This window comes from Camponotus vicinus, unplaced genomic scaffold (assembly GCF_025532165.1).
Source record: "Camponotus vicinus isolate PSW18456_S1 unplaced genomic scaffold, iyCamVici1.0 SCAF_10, whole genome shotgun sequence".
Taxonomy (NCBI): Eukaryota; Metazoa; Arthropoda; class Insecta; order Hymenoptera; family Formicidae; genus Camponotus; species Camponotus vicinus.
The window spans coordinates 4,967,967-4,975,490 of NW_028141946.1; the positions used below are offsets into that span (position 1 = coordinate 4,967,967).

At 37.5% G+C, this 7,524-nt stretch overlaps 1 protein-coding gene across 2 annotated transcripts in view; it reads right to left on the reverse strand.

Annotated features, from left to right (window-relative positions):
* The window catches only part of Fz2 (frizzled 2), a 92,205-nt gene that overhangs the window by 74,909 nt on the left and 9,772 nt on the right, over nt 1–7,524 (reverse strand). The window lies entirely within an intron of this gene.

Consider the following 7,524-nt stretch of genomic DNA (forward strand, 5'->3'; position numbering starts at 1 on the left):
TTATACTAAACTACAAATAAGGGAAAGCCCTCGAAAGCCGAATTATAGGATTAAAGGATATGTGTTTATGACGTTCTTGTGTCGCGTTACTTTCTTTCTGAGCATTTTATGATAGCAGCAATGCTTTACAAATAGATGTTTTTTTTTCTATCGCGATTGTACCCTCTTCATTCCGCTTTACCTTACATTTCTCATTCACACCCTCATTTTATCGCTTTCCTTCTCTTTCTCGCGCTTTCTTTTTGCCACATTTTTTTCCCTCCGTACGTAATCCACGAAGCTTCATTTATTTTCTTTTGAGGTTGTTTTCCCCGAATCGTCCTGGCGCAGTTCGCATGAGCGTTAAATATCATCCGTGTGAAATGGGATGCGCCGCTGCGTCCTTTTCGAGAAGCTCATATACTGCAATATCGCATGACTTTGCCCTGCGAGAGCGTTTGACAAACGAAAATTGAAGATGTGAGATGAAAAGAAATCGGAGAAAGTCGAGCTGCTGGGAAAAACTTATGGAGCGCTTAAGCCTCGATTATTTATAAATTTTCTGAACATTATACGCAGTAATACAAATCTTCTTAAAATATTTCCGTCAAAATTTAAAAAATTAAAATTTTGTCTATAAATATGAAATATTTTATATACATTTAATATAGATATATAATACTTTGTTTATTCAATTTTCTTTCAGTTATTCGTATAAAATTATAATATTATAAATTAAGATATATAGAAGTTAAGATACTATTTAATCTTTCGAGAGAGAAAGAAACTTATCATTTATCTAACTTGAAACGTTCACTTGTGCTTTCATCTTTACGCAAATAAGTCATGGGTAGCGACGTGGTTATTTTTAATCCAATGAATGCAAATGAGAGCCGCTATTGTATATGCGTAGTCTTGGAATTACATCACGGAAATTTGAATCTCGATACATACAACAGAGTTCCCTTCTCGTTTCTCTGCGAATCTCGCGCGAACCGCCCCATGGGAGAGAGTGCTCGCCGTTGTACGCCAAAACGGTATGCCAAATCGAATGTGACGTTATAATGGAAGCGGCATTAGTGGTTTTACCCAGCAGCTCCGAAACGAGAATTACGACGGAAATGTCGCCGCCTCCTTGAAATCGCACTGAGATACCGCCTCCCTTCTTCTGCAAAAAAGATGCCGCGAACTGAATACGCGATCGAATTATTGATCAAACGAATACCGAGGAATAAACTTGTGTGCGTGCGATACAATAGCGACGATAATAATTATGCCGGAGGGTTGACACGTAACGAACAATTATTCATGGAACGATAAGAGCCAGTCTGGGATACGTTGAAATTATGTATATGTTTTGAATCACAACCACACATCAATTATAAAAGATAGTCAAGTATAATTATATTTATAATTTTAACAAGATAAAATACGAAAAGTATTGTAAATCCGATTAAGAATTGAAATATATCTCGATTTCCTAACTGATAGACAATTCGGGCTATACTTTACTCTCTTTGAACAGGTAAAACGTTTACATAAAGATTTAAATGTTTAGCTTAAAAATATAAGTGAAAAAAAATGTCTAGATTTTAATGTCTAGATAAATCAATATAAAATCAGTATAAAAATGTCTAGATATATCAATTTATTTCTTAAACATATGCATCAACAGAAGGATTTAAAAGGGAATTATTACATATTACTAATTTTAAGTATAATATACTATATGTACATACACAACATTGCCAAATTCTTACGCGTATAGATACAACTAGTACGTTACTCAGCAGGTGATCCTTGGCAAACCCTTAGCACGACGAGCACTCAAAGTTAAAGAGCAAACCACCGCTTTGCTACCACCGGCGGAGCGATTGTCCGCATATTTGACAAGAGCTACGGGAGTCATATAAAGGTCAAAACGAAGTAACGATTTTGTCGTTACAAAGCGCTGACGCGCGCGAATTTCAGACATTTCTTCGGACCCCTTACGAGCAATTGGTCGCCACAGGGGGGCGAAGTCGTTCTCTTCGTTATCGTCTCGTACGTTTCGATAGTTGCATGCGTACGAACCGGAACAACCGCCAGCAACCCACAATTTCGAATCTGCTCCTCGAGATCGGAGCAGGACCATACGTCCGTCCCGTTGTGATGTCACGAGCAACGCGAATCGCCCTCGAATGGAACGATCGGAGGGTGACCTAGTATGCGTGCCTGCGAGCAATCGCGAATCAAAGAAAGTAATCGGATTAACTCGAGGGCAGAATAGCGCAAGCGATTTAATCCACGAACTTCGGATGGAATTTGTGTTGCTCTCACCGACGCGTGTTCATTCGAGATACGAAATGTATTGATAATAAAACAAAAGAAACCGATTTCTTCATGAAATTAAATTATTATCGTTGGCGCACAATCATTTTAAAGTAGAAAAGTCGAAAGATACAAATATAACTGCTAGATAGATATTCTTAATTGCTAGATATTTTTTAGAAGCAATATTATTGCATATGATAAATTTTTTTATAAAACAACTTGTAGTTTTCAGATATCTACTGATTATGAGACATTTTTGTGTAAAAAAAGTGTGTCACGGAATTCAATAAAATGCATGCGCTCTAATAAAAAATGCAAAATGTTATAAAAAATCGCGGACGAGCATAATCCGTTTTGCCACGAGCTCAAAGATGCTTTCCGAAGTCTCGTGAATATGTGATGGTCGTCTTGGCAATGAACCCATCGCTCATATATGCATCGCATGCTCCGGCTCATAGTCTCTCTCTTTCTCTTTTTCTTTCGCATTATTCCTCTAACTCTAACATCGGTACCTCCTTTCGCGACGTGTCAGCCATGAGAGTGACAGTCACCGGGAATCGGGATCGGGAAGAAAAAAAGCTTAGTGTCGACCACGCGGGTCTCCCATTGTCAAGAAGCGTCGATTCCTGCGTCTCCCTCTCGGCGCGGGTCCCACTCCATTGACGATTCGAACAGAGGCGAAGTGTCGACGGTGTGGGCCGGGGGTGCCGCGCCGATTCGAATCTCGTACTCGACGCGGACTCCATTCATAGCGGCACATAATGGCCGCGATAGAACGCACGGAGAGGTACGGTGAGGGAGAGGTAGAGATAGAACCCAGGCGTCAAACGCGGTCGTCATGACAGAGGTGGATTCGCGTGTGAGAGCTTGTGTCCTGTGGGACATAGAACGTGCTCCATGAGCTCTATGAGAGCTGAGAGCTCTGACGCTCTAGTACCAACTCCAGAGCGAGGGGTGCCGGCGACGCCCGTCGCGTTGACGCGTAAGCGGAAATATACGTCGATATCCCTCCTCCATTTCCCCTCGTCGTTCAATCTCCCCCCCTCTCTCTCTCTCGCTCTCTCACCAAACTCTCCATTAGCGGTCACAATAGCGCGTCGCCGAATATTATATGCGCGGAACGCCTCGTCCGTTTTCGAGATACACTCAGCTGTCGAGCCAGCGGTGGCCGCGTTTATTTTGCATACCGGACTATTGTTCGTACGTCACGGACGAGCCTCTCTCGTATCGTAACACACGTAATTTTCGCGCGTGCACACGAAATTTAATCGTCGATTACGTTCCGCGAACGCCTTGTTATAAAATTAAAAGATGATTGCAGCATATCTTCCTGAAGAAATATTCTAATTTCTTTTTTTTATAAAGTTATAATCTCTATATGTACTTTTAACATTTTGAAGCAAATGTCTGATAATAATAAATTAGATTTTTATGTTCGTTACATACGCGCAGTTAGTTAAAAGTCATAGATGCGTCATCATTCACGAAGCGCACGAGGATTGAGATCAGTTTCTAGTTTGATTAATCGATATGAAATTCGTGATGTATGCGTACATGTACATTCCGACGTGTACTTTGCTAGAGAACCGGAGATTCTTGTATCTGCGAAAGATGGGCTACTCGGTCCGAGCGAGTCGCGTAAATGGTACAAAGTGGATGTTCTTGAATAGATAATGGTGCGAGCCATGCGTGAATGTAAGTGAAGTCGCTAGAAAGCGTGCCGAGCATTGTCCAGCGTATTACGCATTCCCTGTGTGTCTTCCGTCTTTAGAAAAAAATTCAACGCGTTCTCGGCAGGTGTGTACACGGTGGAAGACGGTCGCTGCGTCGCATATCTCTTCCATGATGCGAGTTTTGTGTTTACATCGTAATAATCATGAACAGAGACGAGAGAGAGAGAAGGGAAGGAGGAGAGAGAGAAAGAGGATGGATGGATGGATGCTGTGACACCGGATGTAAGATGAAAGAACGCATGGATAGAGGGCTCGCAAATTAATTAATTGAAATTGGCAAGTCATTGGCAATAATGCCGTCAGTATAGGTTCTGTAGAATATAAAATGTAAAACAGAATATATAAAATAATTTTGAAAACAAGATAATAGATAAGCTTGTCATAGAATTTTTAGGTATACGACACACTATAGAATGCATAGCAGAAAAGACTGTACAAATAAAAATAACAAGACTTCTAGATACAAATGGTTTTCAAATTTAATTTTATAAAAATTTTATTACTTATTTTTTTACGAGCGCTATTAATCTTCTGTGCTTTTGTATTTTCTTCGAATTCTGTACAACACGAAAGATAAACGTGAAAGATTAAGTGTGATTTATGCTAACCAATGTTGGTGCACCTGTCGTTACGCAGAGAATATATTGCTCGCGTTCACCGTTCTCGACATTCCCGTAGTCGTAGTAAACATGCTGAAAACAAGGTGTTCAGGACTATAGAAAGTTATTCGAGATTCGTGGCGCTGGTTATTCGGGTCGGTCCCATGATAATAACGACCATCGCTTGGTATTAGTGAAGAGTCGCCAACGACATTGGCGTATTATTCCCTGGTCGTGCACGCTCCACGGATTCGCAGGACTTCCGGGACAAAGCCGCGCGTTGGGGGTGGGTAATGCTCGCGCGCTCGCGGGGGTGGCGGAAAGGCATGTAGTTTGCGAGAAAAGCTTTCTTCGCTAGGGTCAATTTGCACGAAGGCGACGGCGAGGTCGAGGGGCGATTCGCCGCCGCTTTGTTGTCTTTCTTTTACGTTAAAGCTCGTCCACGTTGGTTGCTTACCGCGCTGAACTACACCCCGATACCGACTCCGCCTACGGGAATAAAAGCACCTCGCGAGTGGTTGCGATAATTGAGTGTCTATCCCGCTCTATTGTAATTAATTGTTTGTACCAGAGTACTCGGTACTTGGTCCTTGATTTACTCGATGTTTCGATTACTAAGATTTCTATTTTTGTCTCGTTTTTAAGATTCTTTCGCGAAGTCACAGTATACTTGGAATTATTTTTATCGCAGCTGCACAAACTGTGTTTCACCAATATTACCCTTTCCATTAAGAACATAACAAACTTTCTAATGAATATCTTTTATCTCAATTACTAGTAATTGCTTAACATCGAGAGCTAAAGCTCTTGGTGAATTAAATTTAAGAGTATAATAAGTATGAATTTAGAAGTAAAATAAGTGTATACGCGAAGTTTCTCATTACTCAGTTAATTTCGAGTGGATCTTAGTTTTAGTAAGTTTAGTAGAAATTTCAGTATAGAGTTTAATTATTAAGATAGTTAATATCGAAAATTAATTAAGTCGCGGTAAATCATCAATTTCCGTTAAATTTCCATTAAATGTTTCCTCGGTTAATATCCCATTGCCAATTATTGATCCGTATAGTTCATATTAATCTTTAAATCGAACTTGTTATTGAAATTCCCGCGAGTTCATCCTGTGTCATCTATGTCCCCGATAAGCAAAACGAAATTTGGCGTAATTTCGAAGAATGGCTGCGCACTATGGTATTTGCATTGGTCGACTGTGAAATTTCAATTACACGTGTACCCGGTCTGATTCGATTATCCAGGCCGGCTTGATTACCGATTCGATTGTTACGTCGAATGCGCCGAGGAATTCGTTTCTATTTGCACTAGCATGCAAGCAGTACGGAATCTATTATGTAAAATAGTTCTCTATGTCTGTTAGATCTCTTTTTTCCCATCATACCGATCCGTTCTGGGAAAATTCTACTGTATCTCTCGTTTTTATATCTCTTTTGGCTTGTCTATCTTTGTGTCCCGTGCAATTCCTGAATTACAGTAAGTTGTAATGCGCTAACTTTGTTAGCGACTAGAAAAACGAATTCACAGATATACGAACAATTGCCATTGACCCTTGCCCCAGGGATTTATTATGGTCTATTTGCAATAATTATATGTGACTCTGTTTTCAGAAAAAAAGACTTGGACGTTGTCGGCACCGTGCATTGAAGTTCTTATAATTTGACGAGCCTTATTTATACAATAAATTCGTCGATAGTAATCTTTGCAATAACACTTGCAAGCATAATAATTAATTTGATTGATCTGAAATTAAGTTAATTATATTTGTAACAAAATTTATTTATTTATTATTTAAAATATTTAAATTATATTTTTTATTATATTAATTATATTTTTTTATTTAGTATTATTATATTAATATAGAATTTAAAATATTCAAAAAATAAATATATTTTAAAAAATATACTGATTAAAAAATAACTATTTTTTCCATTGTTTAGGTTACATAGTGATAGTAAAATCAATTATTATTAAAATAATTCATATATCTATTGCACGATTAATTGAACCATACGATCAATGCTCAATGTTGGACATCTATCTAAGGATCGTGAAAATTTTAAGGCTGTTTTACCATCCACCGATGATTTGTTTTGATCTGACAGACCGGTTCCCCATACCCTCAATCGACTTTGTATATTCGTTGTATTATACCTGACGATACGCCAGTTTCAATATCTGCAGAGTTACAGAAGAAGGAGGAGCGACTTATAAAGAAAATCATGTGAGAAAACCAGGAAAAAAATAAACAACTAGAATATTACAAATTTCATTTTAAAAATCCAATCAGATCAGATTTCAAATTTGTTTTCTAGTCAATATAAAAAATCCACTTTATCATATATCACACGCATGAATTCTTTTTATAAAATATAATATTCTGATGCAAATGTATGATGACAAAAAATGATTTTTTATATGCTTAAAACCTATTTTAGATAAATTTAATTTACGACACAATTCAAGAAAGGAATCTATTTATAATTCTATTTATAATTTTCTATTTATAAAATCTATTTATAATTTTATATATATTGTGTTTAATATATTTTGTACATATCTTTTATTTATTTAAATGTTTCTATATACGATTACGTAAATAGATAATAGAATTCTATTTCGAATTTTTTCATGAATTGTGTATATTATCTAAAGTGGACCTAAGAATTTATTTTTGGTAATTATTTTAAACATTTTTTTCACTTTTATAAAATAATAATGTTTTTTTAAATGTCAACTATTCATCTTAAATAATTAATAAGAAAACATTTCAGTTATTGATTGACTACTAAAATCATAATTATAATGTGCATGACAGCATTCGTTTCGGTGGTTTCTAATTGGGTTCAAACGGAAGAAAGTTTAACGCAGTGGTAAAAGTGAACAGAGTC